Raw genomic sequence first — 23,655 nt, forward strand, 5'->3', positions numbered from 1 at the left:
ACAAACACACTAGTCATCCATTGCATTACCACAGTATGGTGGCTCCAACATCACTAGGTGACAGGAATTTTTCAGCTCCATTATAATCTTATAGGACCACCATTCTATATACACAAATATGTATTGTATGATCCCAATTTTTAAAAATGGGATTATACAATTTTGTACCCTGTTTTTCCATTCAACATTATATTACAAACATTTTCCCATGTCATTAAATTATTCTACATCATCACTTTTATTGCTTATAATTCATAATATGGACACATTCTAATTTATTTAACCAATCCTCTGTTGTGTGGCAATTAGGTTAATTCCATTTGTTTTTATGTAACCAATCCTCTGTTATGTGACAATTAGGTTAATTCCATTTGTTTTTTTGCCATTATAGTCATTGCTATAATGAACACCCTTGAGGTTTCCTCTTTGCAGCAACATTTTTTGAAGCACATTTTTAAGTCTTTGATTGATATTGCTACATTCCTTCTGAAAGGCTGTACATATTTCTAACCAGCTATGATGGATTCTTCTTATTACAATTTAAAATATATTTGTCAGTTTGATATGCAAAGAATGGGCATCTTGATGTTAATTTTAATATCTTGGATCATGGGAGGTTAAACACTCTCCTTGGGGGTGATTGTTACAAGGGATATCTTTTGCTCTCCTGCTTCTAGATGGGGGAGGTTAAATGTTGTTAGTTATCACTTAGGAAGATGAAATTGAAGCATGCTGCCAGGAAGCTGAGGGCAGTTAAAGTAGTGGCTATTAGCCTTCAGAGCCCAAAGCCAATCTTCCTGAGCATCAGTTTTCAATCTCCTTGAGTGGGCCTCCTAATCCGGAGGTATCTGGCTTGTGCAGGCCTACAGTAGTGCAGACCTGGGAGGAGTACGCAGTGGGACCCAGGAGGCTTGGGGTGTCATCAGGAGGCAGGAGGGGCCTGGCTACCTCAAAGATTGATTTTCTACACCTCCAGGCTTTCCCCTTTCCCTTCTCCTCCATCACGAAGATAATCAGGTTATCAGCAGCTTCCACTGGGTTCTGTTGCATCTGCTACCTTCCATTAAGGCACAACTAGAGCACTTGGTGCGGGTGGGAGATTTTGAGTGTGAGGTTTGTGGCGAATCTGTTGAGTGGATGGTTTAGGACTGTCAGTGCTGCTGGGCTACTCTCATTTCTAGGTGGGGAGAGAGGTCAGAGCGGGGACCTTCCAGTGAGAAGGTCCAGGGATGGATCTGATCACAGGAGGACAATATCACAAAGTGTTTTTGCCAGTTTCAATAACTCGGTTTATGAGGAGAAAACAGTGTGAGGATGGTCTGGGAAGCAGTGATGTCGGAAGTCAGGGAGGCAACAGGCAGTGTGTGTTCCTCCCTGGATGGCCCCTTCATCACCCAAACTGGCAGGTGCTCTGGGAAGAGTGGCCAAGCTGTGACAGAAACCGCCTCATTCCCTGGAATGTGGGAAAGAGAGTGGAGGTTTAATGTGTAATTTGCAGACCTTAGAATCCATTGTGGGCATGAATAAGCCCAGAGAGGCTACGGGCAGGAGAATTAAACATGAATGCTCATCGAGACAGAGGCGCTGGAGACTGAGAAGAAGTTCAGTTGCCAACATCTTTCACTTTGGGTATTGACTCTGAAGTCACTTGGCCAAAGCCAAATGAAGTCAGTCGATGAAAAGGGCCCTGGAAGGTAATATAATGCCACAAAGATTTCTCACAATGGAAAAAGCAGGTTTGGCACCAGTGAGCTCTAAATTCTTCTGAGGGTAAACCTGGACTCTCCACAGCTCTTTGAGAGCTGGAGGCTAAGAAAATCTAAGAATGGGGTTTATGTCAGCCCTCCTTGCTGTGAAGGAACTTGGGTCTTTTGGTGTTGAGTGCACAGTGGAGTCAGAGGCGAGGATGTGGTGGGGGCAGCGGCACACACAATTGGCTGCCATGGAGAGGAGAACTGCTTTTGGAAGAATCTGGAGGCATTTGGTTGAATTTAGCGGTGTGCCTACATTTATTATTAATCATGGTGACTCTGCTTTGTGTTTTTCACAGTGCATTCTTGTAGATCTGACTTGAATTTCATAATATAACAAATAACATATTTTCCAGAAGTTTCTTGAATTTTAATTTTTGCCAGTCAGTGTTTGAACAACTGCTCAGCCTCATGGGAGGGGTGGTTTTATAAGCTTGTGGAGGAAGCTAAGTATGTTTACAAGCTGTGGTAGCAAATTTGAGGGGTCAGGCCTGGATTCCCCCAGTCCTGACAGGGGCGCTGGGGGGCAAGGGTGGGCTGAATATGGCCCAGCGAAAGTCCCACGTGAGACCACAGTAGACGCCACTGCGGAAGCTTAGCTCCCACTCCACCTTGGAGGTGTTAAGGCCTTGTTTTCTGTCCCAGGTTCTGTGTGTAGTTAGAGCAGGAGACCCTTTTACCTGAGAACTGTTTTCTTTGCTGCGTGATCTTTGGCAGGTTATTTAAGCTCTCCAGGCTTTAGTTCTCATTTGTAAGATGAGATAATAATAATAGCATCAATCTCAAGGAATTGTGTGAAGGTTAATTGAGTTAATAGATTTTTAAAAAGAGAGAACACTCAGTGGGTATTAACTCTTATGATGATAAGAGTAGTAATGACCACGCATATTGGACTTCATAGATGGAGGAAGCCCAGGCTTGTTGGACAGCTTCCCTGTCTCCCAGCAAGGTTTTAACAAATCTAACAAATCTCCATTCTTTACCTGAGTGGCCTTGCTAGGGACGTGGTGACAAGCATAAAGGGGAGGAGCTATGGTTCTTCAGGAAAGTACTGATGGAAGGATAACCAGTCCTGTGCTTTTATGAAATAGAAAACCAAAATGGGGAACTTGACCTAGAGAATTTCATTAACTTCTTTAACTACATCAAAGGCAGCAGTGAAGCAACTTCTCTCGCGTGATGCCAAGAACTGAAAGAGTGCTTGCTGTCCTCCAACTCTTGGCCCTGCCACTTACCAGCTGTATAACCAGGGCCAGTTACTTAACCTCTCTGAGCCTTAGTTTCCTCATCTGCCAATGGGAATGATACAATTTTATAGGGTTGTTGTGGTTATTAATCAAATGACGTCTGTAGAATGGCTAGCAAGTTGTTAAGTTCTTGGAAACAGGTGAAGGCTCAGTAAAAGCCAATCATTATGCCCATTGTTATGTTTATTATAAATGCTTTTTTTTTTTTTGGAGATGAAGTCTTGCTCTTGTCCCCCAGGCTGAAGTGTGATGGTGCAATCTCGGCTCACTGCAACTTCTGCCTCCTGGGTTCAAGCGATTCTCCTGCCTCAGCCTCCCGAGTAGCTGGGATTGGAGGCACCTGCCACCACGCATGGCTAATTTTTCTATTTTTAATAGAGATGGGGTTTCCCCATGTTGGTCAGGCTGGTTTCAAACTCCTGACCTCAGATAATCTGCCCGCCTCGGCCTCCCAAAGTGCTGGGATTACAGGCGTGAGCCACTGCACCCAGCCTATAAATGCTCTTATTATGAGTTACCTTACAGCTTATGATTTACAACTGAGGAAGCAGGTTATTTCATGGCAGGACTTGTACTGCGATAGTTCTCTTCCTCGTCATGAAAGATGTCAACAGCACTCATCGGGATTCCCCCACCTTGGCTGGACCTATCCTCTGGCCTTGGTGGTTGCCCATGTAAAGATTGGGAGAAGGTGATGCCCACCTGGTTGCACAAGGGCTGGGTCTAAATCATCCAGTCTCTGTGTGTATCTACAGCCCTAGGAATGGGGACTGGCTCATGGCTCCTATTGCATGATCAGGGATTTTGAGGATATTTGAGCTGTCCAGACTCAAACCTTCCTTGTCATTACCTCCTTCCTAGCTTTTCATCTCTACCTAACAATTCTCAGCTTCTTTTGAATGTGTCCCCCTTTTCCATGGCCTCAGTTGCCTCTAGCTCCCTCCTCTGGCTTTACCCTCTTCCACACCCTCCCTGCAATTGCTTTTGTCTCTCCAGCCCCAGCTCCTCATTCCTCAGATGACAGCACCCAGACTTTCATATGGGGATGGATAAGTTAGGAATGCATTCAGCTGTAAATAAGTAAGCTGATGCAGAGTAGCAGCAACATAAGGATTTATTTCATTCACATAGCACTAAGTCTGAAGACAGGTGGTTGCCTGCTTTGATTCAGCATTTCTATCCTCATGCTCACAGCTCCAGGAATCACATCTGCACTCAAGGCAGGATGAAGGAAGGGAGGAAGAAACCACAATTTGCATTCGTTCTTTTTTTTTTTTAAGAGAAAAGCCAAAGTTTTCCAGTTGTCCCCAGCATACTTCCTTTATATCTCATTAGCCAGAGCTGTGTTAAGATTCCATGCCTGCCTTGTAAATCCAGGCTCTGTCATCTGGCTCTCAAGGACTTCGTCATCCGGCCTCCATAATGTCTCCCCATTATTCCCCTTGATGAAAACCACTGCTGCTGGATTTACCATTTCTTTTTAAACAGTGGCCCTTCACCATCTGTACATCTTTTCATGCTGGCCTCTCCACCTTGAACACTGCTTGGTCCATCTTCATCTTTCAAAACTTCATCTTTCAAAACATCATGATATTCAAGATGTAACTCAAATGTTGCTTCTTCCAATGAGCCTTCTTTGATCATCTCAAGTCATAACCCCTGCAGCTCTCGCTGATATTCATGAGACACCTGTCACATTGCCCTGTGGCAGTTGATGTGTCTCTTATCTTTCCAATTAAACCATTAGCTTTGTGCCTTTTCCAGCACCTAGCAGGGTGCCATTCATGTTGTGGGGCTTGGGAGACATAGATCGCTGGAAAAATCTGGTTTGGGATGAATTTCTGTCTCAGCCCCTGGAGAGGGTTTTTCTTTTCCTGACCACATTTTAATAAAGCTATTTTTCCTATTAAAATTTTCCCCACAAATGTGCTGAGGTATAATTGATGTAAACTGCACATATTTAAGGTGTCAGTAGGGTGAACTGTGAGATATGTATACACCCATAATGCGCCCCCACAATCAAGAGTGAACATGTTCTTCACTCTGAGCGGTGCCCACGCCCCTTTGTCATCTCTACCTCCCTTTCCCCAACAAACTTCAAAACAGACCTGCTTGACAGTTGAATGTGCATTTTCTAAAATCATATGTTGATGGAATTGTAAGGTTTGTATTTTTTTGTCTGACTTCTTTCTCTCAAGAGAATTACTTTGAGATTCATCTGTTGTTGTGTATATCAAGTTTGTTCTGTTTCACTGCTGAATAGTGTTCCCTTACATGAATATGCCACTATCTATCAGTTAATCTGCGGACATTTGGGTTGTTTGGGTCCAGTTTTGGGGTTTTACAAATAAAGTTGCTATGAACATTTGTGTATAAGTCATTACATGAACATATGCTTTCACTTATCCTGAAAATATCTAGGAGTGGGATGGCTGGATCAAAGGGTAGGCATATGTTGAGTTTTTAACCTCTTTTATGTGGTGGTACCATTTTACATTCCCACTGATTCTAGTTGTACATACTGTCTTGCCACATTTTCATTTCTTCCCCATATATCAAAGTTAATGCTTTTCAAACTTTAAAAAATTTGGGTTTGTTTTTGAGATAGGGTCTTGTTCTATCATCCAGGCTGGAATGCAGTGGCATGATCTCAGTTCACTGCAGCCTCCACCTTCCAGGCTCAAGCGATTCTCCCACCTCAGTCTCCTGAGTAGCTGGGACTACAGGTGTGTGCACCACCATGCCTGGCTAACTTTTGTATATTTTAGTAGAGATGGGGTTTTGTCATGTTGCCCAGGCTGGTCTCAAACTCCTGGCCTCAAGGGATTTGTCTGCCTTGGCCTCCCAATGTCCTAGGATTACAGGCATGAGCCACCGTGCCCCGTCTGTTTCATTTGTTTTGTTTTGTTTAAGAAGCAGAAACCTTTAAACATAATAGTAATAATAAAAGGCCATCCCTAGACCCCTAATGATGAAAGTGCATAAGGAGATAGATGCTTTGGCTGAAGGGTTGTAGGAAGCATGTGGTGCCTGAGGCCCTGGGCCACCTCTTCCAACTCTGGGGCCCCAGGAACACATACATGTAGAACACACACTCTAGGTGACAAGCATGAGTCAGATTTGACTTTCACTTAAGTTCTGGGCCACAGCACCTGCCAGCCATGCTGAGAACCTCACCATGACCTCCAAACTGACAAGGCTTGGAGGTGGCCCAGATGCAGCAGGCTGGACTATGAGGTGATATCTCTCACTGGATGGAATAGGTTTTTTTTTTTTTTTTTTTAATTATGCTGCTTTTTAAAATTTCATTTATTTTATTTTTTTATTTTTTATTTTATTATTATTATTATACTTTAGGTTTTATGGTACATGTGCGCAATGTGCAGGAAAGTTACATATGTATACATGTGCCATGCTGGTGTGCTGCACCCACTAACTCGTCATCTAGCATTAGGTATATCTCCCAATGCTATCCCTCCCCCCTCCCCCCACCCCACAACAGTCCCCGAAGTGTGATGTTCCCCTTCCTGTGTCCATGTGTTCTCATTGTTCAATTCCCACCTATGAGTGAGAATACGCGGTGTTTGGTTTTTTGTTCTTGCGATAGTTTACTGAGAATGATGATTTCCAATTTCATCCATGTCCCTACAAAGGACATGAACTCATCATTTTTTATGGCTGCATAGTATTCCATGGTGTATATATGCCACATTTTCTTAATCCAGTCTATCATTGTTGGACATTTGGGTTGGTTCCAAGTCTTTGCTATTGTGAATAATGCCACAATAAACATACGTGTGCATGTGTCTTTATAGCAGCATGATTTATAGTCCTTTGGGTATATACCCAGTAATGGGATGGCTGGGTCGAATGGAATTTCTAGTTCCAGATCCCTGAGGAATCGCCACACTGACTTCCACCATGGTTGAACTAGTTTATAGTCCCACCAACAGTGTAAAAGTGTTCCTATTTCTCCACATCCTCTCCAGCACCTGTTGTTTCCTGACTTTTTAATGATTGCCATTCTAACTGGTGTGAGATGGTATCTCATTGTGGTTTTGATTTGCATTTCTCTGATGGCCAGTGATGGTGAGCATTTTTTCATGTGTGTTTTGGCTGCATAAATGTCTTCTTTTGAGAAGTGTCTGTTCATGTCCTTCGCCCACTTTTTGATGGGGTTGTTTGTTTTTTTCTTGTAAATTTGTTTGAGTTCATTGTAGATTCTGGATATTAGCCCTTTGTCAGATGAGTAGGTTGCGAAAATTTTCTCCCATTATGTAGGTTGCCTGTTCACTCTGATGGTAGTTTCTTTTGCTGTGCAGAAGCTCTTTAGTTTAATTAGATCCCATTTGTCAATTTTGGCTTTTGTTGCCATTGCTTTTGGTGTTTTAGACATGAAGTCCTTGCCCATGCCTATGTCCTGAATGGTAATGCCTAGGTTTTCTTCTAGGGTTTTTATGGTTTTAGGTCTAACATTTAAGTCTTTAATCCATCTTGAATTGATTTTTGTATAAGGTGTAAGGAAGGGATCCAGTTTCAGCTTTCTACATATGGCTAGCCAGTTTTCCCAGCACCATTTATTAAATAGGGAATCTTTTCCCCATTTCTTGTTTTTCTCAGGTTTGTCAAAGATCAGATAGTTGTAGATATGTGGCATTATTTCTCACAGCTCTGTTCTGTTCCATTGATCTATATCTCTGTTTTGGTACCAGTACCATGCTGTTTTGGTTACTGTAGCCTTGTAGTATAGTTTGAAGTCAGGTAGTGTGATGCCTCCAGCTTTGTTCTTTTGGCTTAGGATTGACTTGGCAATGCGGGCTCTTTTTTGGTTCCATATGAACTTTAAAGTAGTTTTTTCCAATTCTGTGAAGAAAGTCCGTTTTTCAGGATATAAATACTACCTTTCCACCGCCATGACATGTCAGTCAAACTTCCTCCACCTCCAAGACAAATATCAGAAGCTGCATGACTCCTGACACCAGGAACAAAGAAACAAATTGGGAACATCATGTGCAAAAAAAGATTTTAATAAAGATTCAGCGGCTCCGTGCGTAGATCCTGCCATACTGCTTATTGTGATCTTGACAGTGATGTTGGACGAGAATGAATAGACTGTGAGGCCATTCATATTCCAGGCACTGATGAGCCCAGTGCAGCCTAAATGATGGCTGACTATAGACAGGGACCTTTTCAGGGGCTGCTTTGGGGGACCTCTGGCCTCAGCCTCTTGGCCTCTGCAGGCTCTGTGACCCTGAAGCTGAGGTTTCTCACTGGCCTGCAGGGAGCCTGAAAAAAGCAGATTCCTGGGCCCTCAAACTTCATTTGCCCTCCTGAGCCAGGACCCTGAAGAGCTGCATTTTTACCATGCTCTCTGTGTGTTTCTTCCTCCTCCTCATTCTGCTTTTTTATTATAGAAAACTTTAAACATACGCAAAAGTAGGCAGGAAAGTAAAATGAACCCTATGAACCCACGGCCCGGCTTCAACAGTTACCCATAGATGGCCAGCCTTGTTGCATCTCTACTCCTACTCACTGTCCCCAGTATTATTTTGAATCAAATCCCAGACATTAAATTATTTCATCCAGAGACAGGTTCCCCTATCTAAAACATAAGGGGATCTTTTTAAAGACATAACCATAATACTATTATCCCCACCTAAAAATGAGCACTGATTTCTTTCTGGTGCATAGTGGAGTGTGAGGACCATGGCCTAAGCTCTCTCAGCCAATGGGGAGGTCACTTCCTCTTGTAGTGGCAGCCGCACCTGACACATGTTGCAAGAGGGTGGCATTTTTAAAGGAAGCTGGCAGGAGCTCTACTTCTGGAAATCCAAGCTCGTAAGAGAAAAACAGCACGAAGTTGAGCTGACCCCTTGTGTTGCAAAGGGGGCCTTGGGTCCGAGGCAGGACTATTATCTAGAATCTTGCCATCCACACCTTCTATTTGTTTTTAAAGCCAACTTTGCATTTTAACCTAAGGGGTGCAGAGAAGCCACTGTCAAGTTCCCTATGGAGTAGTTCCTGGGGGCTTACCAGTATGATGTCACTCTGGGCAGTCTTTGAATATCCAGTCAGACCCCCTGGATGTGATGTGTGGCTCTGCAGTTTATGCACTGTGCATTAGGAAGCTGACACTTGCTGTCATCAGCTGACAGGGGTGTTTTTTGCGATAATGACAGTAGATGACGTGCTGATAAACAGGCTGGATGCTGGGAGTGTGTGGTGATGCAGGTCACCCATTTTCCCCTGCCTGCCTGTGCCCACTGCCTACCCAGGGGCCCATGCAGATGGTTTTCCAGGCCCTACCTTCATCCCAAGAGCTGGATTCATGGTTTCTTGCAGATGCCAAATAGGAACCAGCTGGGATTCCCAGCACTCAGACCCCCCCGAGGCTGGTGGGCAGAGGCAGGCTCTGTTGGGGCTCTTGCTCCAGCTGTCCCCCTTGAAGAACCCTCTGCAGTGTGCAGTGAGGCACTCCTGGGCTGACTGTCTTCCAGCCCTTGCTCCTGAAGGCACCATTTCACACACATCCCAGGCCCCTTGGAACTGATATGGCCATGGCCACAGCCTTGGCTGACCAGGTGTCCCTTGATTCCAGTGAGGAGCAGGGACATAGGAAAAGGAGCTTTGCTGGTGGAGGAGGCTGCACAAGGGAGCAGTGGGATGCCAAAGTCTCCTATTGCTGTCCATCCTCAGGGCTGAAAGCTGCTCAGTAGGAAGCAGCCAGGAAGGTGGGCTCATGGGAGCTGCACCCAGTACAGTGGGGCCAAAGTCTTAAAGGCTCCCCAATAATGGGGCCTCTTCCTCTAGCGGGGCCCACAGTGTGTGCGGATCGCTAGACAGTGGACAAAGGATGGGCTGTATCTTTGGAAGCCTAGGAGTCAAAGCTACTCTGCCTCCTTTAGCTGCTGGGGGTTAGGGGGCTGAGGAGTGTTCCATAAGGGCCCAGTCTGTCCAGGAGCTGCTGCCTACTGGCTGGATGGACACAGCTTGGCTCGCTCATACCCAGCGAGAGAGAAAGAGTTAAGCTGCTGAACCCGAAAGCAAGGGAAAGCTGGCTGTGCCGCTGTGTGTGGGAACCAAACTAAGCAGCTGAGACAGGGCAGACAGTGTAAGAAAGCTGGTGACGAGAGCTGCTGCTGAATAAAATCACCTTTTACCTGACTACAGCCCCCTAAGTGTTCTTTCTGCTCATCCACCCTCTGCCTTTGGACCTCAACATGACATTTGACGTAGTCATGAACCTGACAGGGGGAAACAGTCTTGGCTTTGGAGTCAGGAGGTCCTGGGTTCTACTCCCTGCAATGGGGAATCAGTTGGTACAACCATAATAGGGGGAAGTTTGATGGCATCTTTTAAAATCATAAACACATCAGTGTATCCTTTGACCTAGCAATTCCACCTGTGCAAAAGGGCAGGTGTACAAGGAAGTTCATTGCAGTGTATTTGTAACCACAGAAGACTGGCAACATCTCAATGCCTATCTATAGCGGGCAAGTTTAATAACCTGTGGTTATTTCATACAATAACCTCTTAAAAAGAATGAGGCAGTTCCATGCTTTCATTACTACAAAACAATTGTCAGTGATACTAGAGTGAAGATCTACTTCTGGAAATCCATGCTAATAAGAGAAAAATAGCACTAAGTTGGGCTGACTATTTGTGTTGCAAAAGGGGACTTGGGTCCTAAGTAGGGCCATTGTCTAGAATCTTGTCATCCAGGCCATTTATTTGTTTACTTATTTAGCAATGGAGTCTCCCTCTGTGGCCCAGATTGGAGTGCAGTGGCACCATTTCTGCTCACTGCAACCTCCGTCTCCCAGGTTCAAGCGATTCTCCTTTCTCAGTCTCCCAAGTAGCGGGGATTATAGGCACCACCATGATTGGCTAATTTTTGTATTTTAGTAGAGACTATGTTTCACCATGTTAGCCAGGCTGGTCTCGAACTCCTGATCTCAAGTGATCCATTCACCTCGACCTCTCAAAAGTGCTGGGATTACAGGTGTGAGCCACCATGGCTGGCCAATATTTTTTTTAAGTGCTCTCCTTAAGCTAATGTCTAGATTCAATAGAATGTCAATCAAAATTCCCAATCTGGGGGGAACTTGACAAGCTGATTATAATTTATATGAAAATGTAAAGGCCCAAGAATAGCAAAGACTTTCCTAAGAATACATTCTTTCTTACCAGATATCAGAACTTATAACAAAAATTATAGTAATTAATCTAGTGTAGTGCTGGTGAAAGCATAAACAAGTAGACACAGGGCATAGAACAGAGTTTGGAAACAGACTCTCATGCATATGTGGACACTTTAAGACAAAAGGAGCAGAGCACAACACTGGGGAGAGGATTTCTTTTCAAGAAATTGGTGCTGAATCAATTGGATGCTCATTTGAAAAAAAAATTAAGCTAGACTCCTAAGTCACACCACATGCAAATCAATTGCAGGCTGGGCACAGTGGCTCACACCAGTAATCCCAGCAATTTGGGAGGCCAAGGCAGGCGGGTCACTTGAGGTCACGAGTTCGAGACCAGGATGGCAAACACGGTAACCCTGTGTCTACCAAAAAATATAAAAATTAGCCGGACGTGGTGGTGCTCGCCTGTAATCCCAGCTACTCGGGAGGCTCAGGTGGGAGAATCACTTGAACCAGGGAGGCAGAGGTTGCAGTTAGCTAAGACCATGCCACTGTACTCCAGCCTGGGTGACAGAGTGAGACTCTGCCTCAATAATAATAATAATAATTAACTGCAGATAGACCATAGTCCTGAATGTGAAAAGGTAATAACAATAAATCTTTTAGAATTGCTCTATTCATGTATGACTATTGAGCACTTGAGATGTGCTATTAAGTGTAAAATTTGCAGTGGATTTTAAGCACTTAGTAGAAAAAAAACTTAAAATATCTGTATTTTAACATTAAAATTTTGAAATAATAATTTGGATATACTGAGTTAAACATTATTAAAATTAGTTTTATCTAATTATTTTTGTTCTCTTAATGTGGATACTAGATAATTTTAAATTGCATGTGTGGCTTCCTATTTTTATTGAACAGCACTCATCTAGAAGGTAATAGAGACATATACCTTCAGGACATCAAATTAGGAAGAGGTCTGTTAAATTGTATTTCAAAAGCATGAATCAGGCTGGGCGCAGTGGCTCATGCCTGTAATTCCAGCACTTTGGGAGGCTAAGGCGGGCAGATCACCTGAGCTCGAGAGTTCAAGATCAGCCTGACCAACACGGAGAATCCCCGTCTCTACTAAAAATACAAAATTAGCCACATGTGGTGGTGCATGCCTGTAATCCCAGCTACTCGGGATGCTGAGGCAGAAGAATTGCTTGAACCCAGGAGGTGGATGTTGCAGTGAGCCAAGATTGTGCCATTGCACTCCAGCCTGGGCAACAAGGGCAAAACTCCATTCAAAAAAAAAAAAAAGCATGAATCATAAAGGAAAAGACTAATAGATTAATATTTGACCACACTGATATTTTGCTGTCAAAAAGACATAATTAAAAGACTAAAAAGCCACAGAGAAGAAAATACATTTGCAGCACCTACAACTCTCAAAGGACTTATGTCAACAATATATAAACTCCAGCAACTTGATAAAGAAAAGACAACCCAGTAGAAACAAAGGAAAACATTTGGAATGGATGCTTCACAAAAGAGAATCATTAAATGACCAGTAAACATAAAAAAGTGTTCAGCTTCATTAATAAGTCAGAAAATGCATATTAAAACCATAATGAAATACCCCTACAAACCCACCAGAATTACTATAATTAAAAGGGTCAACAAGATTGTGGAGCAACAAGAACATATATTTATTCTTGTTTTTAGATGTCTCTCTCTATATATAAATGTGCACCCAGAGACATCTGAAAACAATGGTCATGAGAGCATTATTTGGAATAGCCCAGGTTGAAACCACCCAATGTCCACTAGCAGTTGAAGGGCTAAATAAATGGTGGTATATTACAGAAGGGCACAGTACATAGTAATGAAAAAAAAAGAAACCACAGCTGTATGTAACAGCATAAATGAATTTCACAAGCAAAATGTTGAGCAAAAGAAGCTAAACAAATAAGCGTGCAAACTGCATAATTCCGTTTATATAAGGTAAAAACAAAAACAAACACAAACTCAGCTAAGGGGATCTACAGTGTTAGGAGTCAGGATGGGGGTTCCCTTTGAGGAGGAAAGAGAAAGTGTTTGGGAAGGGCCATGGGTGGATTCTGGGGTGCTGTCAATGCTCTATTTCTTGACTTGTGTGTTACAAATGTATATTTTGGGCTGGGTGCAGTGGCTGATGCCTGTGATCCCAGCACTTTGGGAGGCCGAGGCAGGTGGATCACCTGAGGTTAGGAGTTTGAAACCAGCCTGGCCAACATGGCGAAACCCGGTCTCTACTAAAAATACAAAAAATTAGCCAGGCATGGTCGCAGGCACCTGTAATCCCAGCTACTTGGGAGGCTGAGGCAGGAGAATCGCTTGAACCTGGGGGGCAGAGGTTGCAGTGAGCCAAGATCACACCACTGCACTCCAGCCTGGGCAACAAGAGCAAAACTCTATCTCAAAAAAAAAAAAAGTGTATTTTGTGATGAAGTCGTGTGATCTATATATTTTTGAGGAGAGCGTCGTTCTGTGATGAACAATAAAAAGGTTTTGTTTCATTTTTATTCTGTATTATTTCAAAATATTTTGTAAAATTTAATATCTAAATATGCTATTTTAGATATTCAAAATTTCTGATGATGGTTTCACTTTTCCATCATGACATTTTTGCCGTTCAATCAATTAATCTCTTTGGGAGGCCAAGGCCAGCAGATCATCTGAGGTCAGGAGTTTGAGACCAGCCTGACCAACATGGTGAAACCCTGACTCTACTAAAAAGACAAAATAGGCCAGGCGCAGTGGCTCACGCCTGTAATCCCAGCACTTTGGTAGGCCGAGGCGGGCGGATCACCAGGTCAGGAGATCCAGACCATCCTGGCTAACATGGTGAAACCCCGTCTCTATTAAAAATACAAAAAAATTAGTCAGGTGTAGTGGTGGGCACCTGTAGTCCCAGCTACTCCGGAAGCTGAGGCAGGAGAATGGGGTGAACCTGGAGGCAGAGCTTGCAGTGAGCCGAGATCGCGCCACTGCACTCAAGCCTGGGAGACAGAGCGAGACTCAGTCTCTAAAAATAAAAATAAAAATAAAGACAAAATATTAGCTGGGCGTAGTGGCGCATGCCTGTAATCCCAGCTACTTGGGAGGCTGAGACAGGAGAACCACTTGAACTCGGGAAACAGAGGTTGCAGTGAGCCGAGATCGAGCCATTGCTCTCCAGCCTGGGCAACAAGAGTGGAACTCCATCTCAAAAAAAAAAAAAAAAAAAAAAATCAATTAATGTGATTAAATCAATCAATTTTTGTGGTTGGGTCGGTTCTGTGATTGAGTCATTTTGTGCTTAGATTAAGCCCAGACAGCCTTTAAGAGTGCCAATAAGTATATATACATGTAATTTTTTTTTTTTTTGAGACAGAGTCTTGCTCTATTGCCCAGGCTGGAGTGCAGTTGCGCGATCTCGGCTCACTGCAAGCTCTGCCTCCTCGGTTCATGCTATTCTCCTGCCTCAGCCTCCCGAGTAGCTGGGACTACAGGTGCCCGCCACCATACCCAGCTATTTTTTTTTTTTTTGTATTTTTTAGTAGAGACGAGGTTTCACTGTGTTAGCCAGGAAGGTCTCGATCTCCTGACCTCGTGATCTGCCCACCTCAGCCTCCCAAAAGTGCTGGGATTACAGGTGGGAGCCACCATGCCCGGCCATATATGTGTAATTTCTTTTATATAATTTCAACTTTTATTTTAGATTCAGAGAGTACATGTGCAGTTTTCTTACATATTGTGTGATGCTGAAGTTTGGGGTACGAATGATCCCATCACCTAGATAATGAGCATAGTACCCAATCACTAGTTTTTCTGCCCTTGCCTTCCCTCTCTCTTCCCTCTGCCCCATCTAGTAGCCTCCTGTCTGCTATTCCCATCTTTATGTCCATATGTACCCAATGTATGTCCATATATCCCATTTGTAAGTAAGAACATGCAACATTTGGTTTTCTGTTTCTATGTTAATTCTGTTAGGATGATGGCCTCTAGCTGCATCCATGTTGCTGCAAAAGACATGTTTTTTTTTTATGGCTGTGTAGTATTTTACAGTGTATATGTACCACATTTTCTTTATCCAGTCCACTATTGATGGGCATCTAACTTGACTCCATGTCTTTACTATTGTGAATAGTGCTGTGATAAACATACAAGTGCATGTGCCTTTTTGGTAAAATGATTTATTTTCTTTTGGGTCTATACCGAGTAATGGGATTGCTGGGTAAATGGTAGTCCTGGGCAGATTGCTTGAGGCCAGGAGTTTGTGACCAGCCTGGGCAACATGGCAAAGCCCCGTCTCTACTAAAAATACAAAGAAATTAGCTGGGCATGGTGGCACATGCCTGTAGCTCCAGCTACTTGGGAGGCTGAGATAGGAGAATCACTTGAACCCAAGAGATGGAGGTTTCAGTGAGCTGAGATCACATCACTGCACTCCAGCCTGGGTGACAGAGCAGAACTGTCTCAAACAACAACAACAAAAAAGACAATGTGAGAATATTGAAAGCTCAGAGAAAAGAGCAACTCTCATAGACAAGGGATCTGGATAACATTAGCAGCTGATTTCTTGGCAGAAAGCTTGAAGGCCAGTAGGCAGTGGATTATATATTTAAAATAATGAAGAAACCTGTCAATTGAGAAATCTATAGCTGGAAAACTTGTCCTCCAAAAATGAGGGAGAAATGAAGACATTTCCAGATTTTTTTCCCCTCGTTCATATTTCCAGAAATCTTTTTTATTTCTTTAGATATATAAACACTGTTACTTTATATTGTGACAATTCTAGTATCTGGGTCTACAGAGTCTATCTGTTGCTTCTGCTGGGTCTCATAGTGTATTGTTTCCTTGTGGTGTCTGTGAATTTTTAAAACTGGAGATCTCATTCTCTTTTTTTTTTTTTTTTTTGGTAGAGATGGCGTCTCTCATTATGTTGCCCAGGCTGGTCTCAAACTCCTGGCCTCAAGTGCTGGGATTCCAGGCATGAGCCACCACGCCCGGCCAAGATGTTCCTTTTCCTTGGAACTTGATCAACATAAAATCCTGAGGCCTGGTGTGGTTGTGTTCCTCTGGGGCAGATTCTCAACCAGGGACATTTCTGCCCCCAACGACACATTCTGACATCCTAAGACATTTCTGGGTGTCATAACTGTGTGTGCACGCACGTGTATGTACCTGCACATGCTACTGGCACCTCGTGAATAGAGGCCAGGGATGCTGCTCACATCCTGCAAGGAGATTGACCCGCCCAGTGTCACTAGGGTGGGCTCCAGGCAGGGTCCGCATGTGCCTCTGCCAGCCACCTGGACCCTGCCAGCCAGGGCCACTTTAAATTCTCTTTAAATTAGCTGGGTGTGGTGGCACATGCCTGTAGCCCCAGCTACTTGGGAGGCCGAGATGAGAGAATGACTTGAACCCAAGAGACGGAGGTTTCAGTAAGCTGAGATCACACCACTGCACTCCAGCCTGGGTGACAGAGCAGGACTCTGTCTCAAAAAAACGACAAAAAAAGACAATGTGAGAATATTGAAAGCTCAGAGAAAAGAGCAACTCTCACAGACAAGGGATCCAGATAACATTAGCAGCTGATTTCTCGGCAGAAAGTGGTCTCCAGGGCCACACACTAGCCTGATTACAAGCTGTAAACTTGGAGGACCTATTTTTTTTTCACCTTGCATGGAACACCAAGGCTGAGATGCAGTTTTTCCGGAGGTGCCAGCCTGTCTCACATTTCCACTTTAGCCGTGGGGTCCAGCTCTACGTGGGCGATCTCCTGATGAAGTCACCCTGGGACAGACACTGTTCTGTCTTCTGCTTGCAGTCCTATAAAGATGCCAGGATCCCCCAGGGCATGGTAGGCACCCTCAAAGGCAGATGTGGGGAGGCCCTGGTGGGCAGACCCCAGCATGTTGATGAAGTGCTTCTCTCTGGCTGCTGCTGGCCCACCCACTGTACTGCAGTCCACCTGGTGCTGGGGCTGTGGGCGACAGGCCTTCAGGACTGGCTCCCTTTCCTGCCCAGGAGGTCCAGGCCTGGCATCCTTATGTCCCCTGGAAAGCCCACTCCCATCCTCAGGGTAGGAGGGCAGCTGCACACTGGACTGGCTTGGGCCTATCCTGTGACACCCCTGCAGGCCAGGTGCAGCAGGGGATATGGTTCTGTGGGGTTGCTGTGGGCAGGTTAGCGTGGAGCTGGGTTCCAGAAGGGAGTCGCCACGCTGTCTACCAGGACTCCTCTTCTGAGACACGGGTGCCTTGTGGGACAGTGCACCAAAGTGCCCTGGACACAGGAGGTCCCTGCGCCTCACACACAATGACCCTGCATCAGGATCCCTGCACCCCACACACACTGACCCTGCATCAGGGGTCCTGCTCCCCACACACACTGACCCTGGATCGGGGGCCCTGGGCTGCAGAACCCATCCATGATGTTGCTGTGCCCCTCGCTCTGGTGGCACTGGGACCCTCCAGGCTGGGCTGAGCAGGGGCCCCCCACCAGTGCGTACCAGCGGGAGTGGGCCTGGATTGGGGGGCATGGATTGACACCCAAGGGGACCTGCCCCAGCCTCCTCCTGTACCGTGGGGGTTCTAGTTTTCCTTGGCTGAGGGAAGTGGCCTCTCCCTGCTGAAACCTGGGGTTGGGCTGGGTGTGAGAGGAAATGGGGGTGAGCAGGACCCCAAACCTGGGGAATCCTGAGTGTGTGTGTGTGTAGGGGGCCAGGCCTATGATGTGCCTGGGAGCTGTCTGGGTGCCCTCCTGGGGAGCCAGGCTCACAGACTGTTGTGTGGGACTCAACGTGGGGCAGTGTCCTGGCCAGGATGAGGAAGGCCATCACCCCGGGGTCTGCGGGAGGTACATGCAGGCTAAGATCTCGCCCACCCGGCTCCCCGATCCACTGCAGCCAGAGTCCCTCAGCCTTGGCCAGGACCTGAAGTCCGAGCGCCATCCCTGGGGCTCCCCGGCCAGGCGGGCACCCCCGCTTACAGGTCATCCCCACCCCCTCCATCTGCTTCCGTTGGAGTGACAGCTACAGTGTCCTGGTGCCCTGGTTGAAAGGGGAAGCTGCCCTTGGACCCGCATCGGAGCCACACGGCGCCTTCTGTTGGCAGTTGTCGGAAGTGCAGCCTGGTGTGAGCAGTGCCTTTCCCTGTAGATGGGACCCAGGGCAGCACAGCTGGAAATGGGGGATGGTAACTTGTGAAGGGGATCCCCACTGTCCACTGACAGTGGCAGTAGTAGCTGCGGACTATGCAGACTCAAGACGGCCCCAGCCCATGTCAGCACCAGGAGCTAAAACGGAGTCAACGGTTTGGTGTGGGGACCAGCCGGGGGCAGGCCTGGGGAGCCCATTTGGCAAGGGGGGCAGGAAGGTGCCCACTCTGGGACTGTGTCTGGGCCTGCCGGGGGTCTCCAGCCAGAGGGTGGGTGTGATGGGGCGCCCACCCTCGAAGGGCTGAGTGCCAGGCCGGCCCTGGGGGCCCGCGCTGCCCACACGGACTAAAGTCTAGAGGCACCCCCCGTCCCGCTGGCTCAGGGCGCGGGCCTCAAACAGCTGCTTAATGAGTGCTGACTTCTCCTGCTCCAGCTGCGTGATGCGCTGACTAGTCTCTGTCACCTCCTGGGTGAGGAGTCGGTTCTGCTCATTCAGCATAAGGATGGTCTGCTGCTGCCGGCCCAGGGGCGAGGTGGACGTGCGGGCAGGACAGGGTGGGGGGCGGAGGAGGACGTGGACAGGGCTCGGCTGGCACAGGCCGCAGCCAGCAGCTCCCTCAGGCACCGGGCCACCTCCTGTGCCTTTGGCAGTAGCCGCCTCTGTGGGCGGGGGCTCCCGCAGCCCCATAGTCGGTGCTGGCACTCCTGCACTCGTCGCAGCTGCTGCTGGTACCAGCCGCGGCCCCTCGCCATCATCTCCAAAGCCTGCAACAGCACCGCCTTCTCCTGATCCAGCTTCTTTATCTGCTTCAACAGGCCGCAGTCCACGCCGCTGGTGATGGTGTGCCTCCGACGTTCCCCTGGGGCACTGGGGGCCCGCCAGGCATCCCCTGAGTCTGCCTCCTGGGCCCTGGGCCCTGCAGGCCACTGCACCTGCGTCCGCGCTCCGGCTCGGTTCCAGCGCGGTGCTCTGGGACAGCTCCGGCTCCGCAGGGCAGGGCGCCGCCTCGGCCCGGGAGCACAGCTGCTCCGGGCTTTGGGCCGAGCCGCTGGGACCGGCCAGAGGGCCGCCCACGCCCAGGGACTGGGGCTTCCTCTCCAGGACCGTCCGCAGCTCTTCAGCGGGCGCGAACACCAGGCGCTGCGGCGGTGGCGGCTGGTCCCTGGTCCCGGCCGCGGCGTGTGTGGGGTCCCGGGGGCCGCCATCGGGCTCAGCAGCGTGGTGAGCAAGCCGGCCACGAAGCCCCTGAAGTCAGGTAGCCGCTGGCCTGGGCTACCTGGCACAGGCCCTCCAGCACCCCGCGTGGCAACTCCCACGTGTTGGCACCCTCCCAGCGAGACTGGATCTCGTACAGGTGCATGCAGCCGTAACGCCTGTTGTCCAGGATGTGGAACAGGGTGTGCAGGCTCTGCAGCAAGGCGCGCGGCAGCCCCTCAGTGCTGGGCGTGGGCGCGGGCGCAGGCACGGGAGTAGGCACGCGGCCCCGCTCGGCCACGGCGGCCATGGTCACAGGTGCCCGGGCTCGGTCCCCTCGTCCCCCTGCGTGCGTCCCCGGGCGGCCCCATGGAGGGGCCGGCCCAGAGCGCTCCCAGATTTTTTAAAGCAGAAAAAAATTCATTTATCTCTAAATTTGTCATACAAGTAGTGTTAAATTCCTTCAGGTTCAAATAAATGAACTCTAGGCAGTACCTATATAAGTAAATAAGCAAGCTATATGAATATATAAAGCTCTTTGGTAAAGGTAAACACAAACATAAAAACAGTATTATTGTAATTTTGGTTTGTAACTGCACGTTTTATTTTCTACAGAATTAAAAAGACAATGCATAAAATGTAATTATAAATCTGGTAGGTGGTATACAATGAATAAAGATATAATTTGTTACATCAATAACGTAAAAAGAGTAGAGCTATATAGCAGTAGAATTTTGGTATGTGATAAGCTGATATAAATTCAAATTAGAATGCTATAACTCTAGGATGTTGTATGTAATTCTCATAGTAACCAAAAACGAAATATACATCGAATATAAACAAAAGAAAATGAGAATAGAAACAAAAACAAAAATAAAACTGAAAATAAACGAAGTAAATAATTGAGAAAATGACTGGCAAAAATCAGTAACACTGACTTATTAAAACTTTCCATGCTACATAAATCTGGAAACTCTATTTCACGTAAAACTGGAGCTGAAAGAGACAAATATTTACTTATAAAGTTAAAAGTTATATAGGAAACAAACACTAAATTTTTTTAGAAAAAATTATGAAAAGAGTAAAAATATGCCTTATACTATCATATAGTTTCATGTTTTATAGCTCTGGGAAAATAGAAAAGAAAATGTTCTCTTAGCATGAATCCTTCTGTGCCCCAAAAAAGCCCTATGGATTATACCATTATTACCTAAAAAGTCTATTCTCAAATGCAGCAGAGTGATAATTTTTACAAGGTAGATATTATTTTTAGATATGGAATAATATTGGTGATTTCAATTTTAATAACATTGGATTAAGATGAAATAATGAGAAGATAAAGGTCCCTCAGCAACATAACTCACAAACATTTTCAAAAGCAGTAAGAATTTACATTAATTATCTTTTTAAAGTCAATAATCTACATTTTTAATGTATGCATATAGCATAGCTAATGTACTATCGCTGGGTCCATTTATTCAATGAAAAATTGCTGCTATGTATCAGACATTGTTCTAGGCCTAGGAATGGATACATAAGTGAACAAAGCAAAGATTCTGGTTCTTGTAGAGTTTCCATTAAAAGACCATTTAGTAAAATTTTCTTTCCCCCAAATTTAAAATCCGTAAGATCATTTAACAACATGTATAAAAGTCACTGTGGACCGGGCACGGTGGCTCACTCATACCAGGTGTGGTGACTCATAGTGCTCTGTCACCCAGGCTGGAATTCAGTGGCACAATCTCTGCTCACTGCAACCTCTGCCTTCCGGGTACAAGTGATTCTCCTGTGTCAGCTTTCCAAGTAGCAGCGACTACAGGTGCACACCACCACACCTGGCTAATTTTTGTATTATTAGTACAGATGGGGTTTCGCCATGTTGTCCAGGCTGGTCTCGAACTCCTGACCTCAAGTGATCCCCCCCCACCTCGGCCTCCTAAAGTGCTGGGATTACAGATGTGAGCCACCACACCCAGCCTTATTTTCTACAACTTTGATAACTTTAGCATATACCCCAAATCTGTAAGACCTAATATTATCATTCAAATGCAACTCATGGCTTCTCATTGTACTCTGACTTACTCTAACTTTTGAATTCTTGATTCTAATATCAGTTTTAAGTCTGACACAAAAACATGGGAGTTCTAATCAAAATCCCACCTTTTATCATAATAAAAACTATCAAGAAATTATTAGTAGAATTTAAGAAGGAAAATAGGCCTATTAACATAATATTTTATGCCTATGGGCCCCAACAAAGCCTCCAGCTTCTATTTAGATACAAAATGTAAAAGTCACTACTGGATCCACAAGTGGGTCTATGGTAAAGAAATTTCTCCACCTAACCAGCTCCTTTTACATGATGTTACATGTTTCCATTGTTTTTTCATTTTGGCAAATATTGATTGAATGTCATCTTTGTGTTTGTCTAAGTGCTGGGATACAGAATCTGAAAAGATGGACACAGGACCTGCGTTCAGGGAGTTCACACATTTTTTTTTTTTTTTGAGACAGAGTCTCACTCTGTCACCCAGGCTGGAGTGCAGTGGCATGATCTCTGCTCACTGCAAGCTCCACCTCCTGGGTTCATGTCATTCTCCTGCCTCAGCTTCCCAAGTAGCTGGGATTACAGGTGCCAGCCACCGTGCCTGGCTAATTTTTGTATTTTTAGTAGAGACAGGATTTCACCATGTTGGTCAGGCTGATCTTGAACTCCTGACCTCAGGTGGTCCACCCACCTCAGCCTCCCAAAGTGCTGGGATTACAGGCATGAGCCATCACACCCCACTAGGTGTTCATGCTTTAGTTGGGGAAAATATACAATAAGCAAGCCAATTTTTAAAATGAGAACTGCAATCAGAGTTAAATGCTACAAAGACAATCTCACAGGAAGATGGGATGTAGAATGATAAGGCTGTCAAACAGAATAAGAGAAACTATTATTTCTTACGATCTTTGTCTTTCTTTGTATTGGTGCTCAACTGAGTCGGCCGTGCTTCAGAGGCAGCCTTCATTTTATAAAATCTATTATTTCTCCTTCCAGTTTTTTCTCTTCCTCAAGCTTCCTTATCTCCTCCTGTTGAATCATTTTAAGACGCATGAACTTGTCCTGCAGCTGTGAAACCAATGTGCAGTTGTGACACCAAAGCATGATGTGGCTGAACACCCAAAAGAATATGTTTTTTTCTGATTATCAAACACACCCAAATCATCACAGTAGAGCATGATCTTAATAACAATCTCAAACACTCAGGAGTTAAACACTCAGATATGGAATTTTTCTTTTCTTTCATTTTTCCTTTTTTAAGATGAAGTCTCACTCTGTTGCCCGCTGGAGTGCAAATGCATGATCTCGGCTCACTGCAACCTCCATCTCCTGGTTCAAGTGATTCTCTTGCCTCAGCCTCCTGAGTAGCTGTGACTACAGGCATGCACCACCATGCCCAGCTAATTTTTGTATTTTTAGTAGAGACAGGGTTTCACCATGTTGGCCAGTCTGATCTTGAACTCCTGATTTCAGGTGATCTTCCCTCTGTGGCCTCCCAAAAACTTTTTTTTTTTTTTTTTAATATAGAGACAAGGTCTCACTATGTTGCCCGGGCCAGTCTCAAACTCCTGAGCTCAAGTGATCCTCCCACCTCAGCTTTCTGAAGTGCTAGGACTAACTGGATGCAGTGGCTCATGCTTGTAATTTCAGCACTTTGGGAGGCCAAGGCAGGAGGATACAAATACAAAATCAGCCAGGCATGGTGATGCAAGCTTGTAATCCCAGCTACTTGGGAGGCTGAGGCAGGAGAATCACTTGAACCCAGGAGGCGGAGGTTCTGGTGAGCAAAGATTGTGCCATTGCACTACAGCCTGGGCAACAAGAGAGAAACTCCATCTCAAAAAGAAAAATTGCATATCTTGACACAAACGAAGATTAAAAAACAACATATCAATGGTTACGAGATACAGCAAAAGCAGTTTAAGTTCACTCTCACTAAAGGCCTATATTAAGAAAAAAGAAAAAGATCAAATAATGTAATTTCACACCTCGAGGAAAGAGAAAAAGAAAAACCAAGTGCAAAGTCAGTAAAAGCAAGAAAATAGTAAAAATTGGGCTGGGCACGGTGGCTCACACCTGTAATCCTAGCACTTTGGGAGGCCAA

At 45.6% G+C, this 23,655-nt stretch overlaps 1 pseudogene; it reads right to left on the reverse strand.

Annotated features, from left to right (window-relative positions):
* Window positions 1-15,162: 15,162 nt before the first annotated feature.
* The window catches only part of LOC100437020 (suppressor APC domain-containing protein 2-like), a 64,159-nt pseudogene continuing 55,666 nt past the window's right edge, over window positions 15,163-23,655 (reverse strand).

This window comes from Pongo abelii, chromosome 6 (genome assembly GCF_028885655.2).
Source record: "Pongo abelii isolate AG06213 chromosome 6, NHGRI_mPonAbe1-v2.0_pri, whole genome shotgun sequence".
In the NCBI taxonomy this organism is placed as follows: Eukaryota; Metazoa; Chordata; class Mammalia; order Primates; family Hominidae; genus Pongo; species Pongo abelii.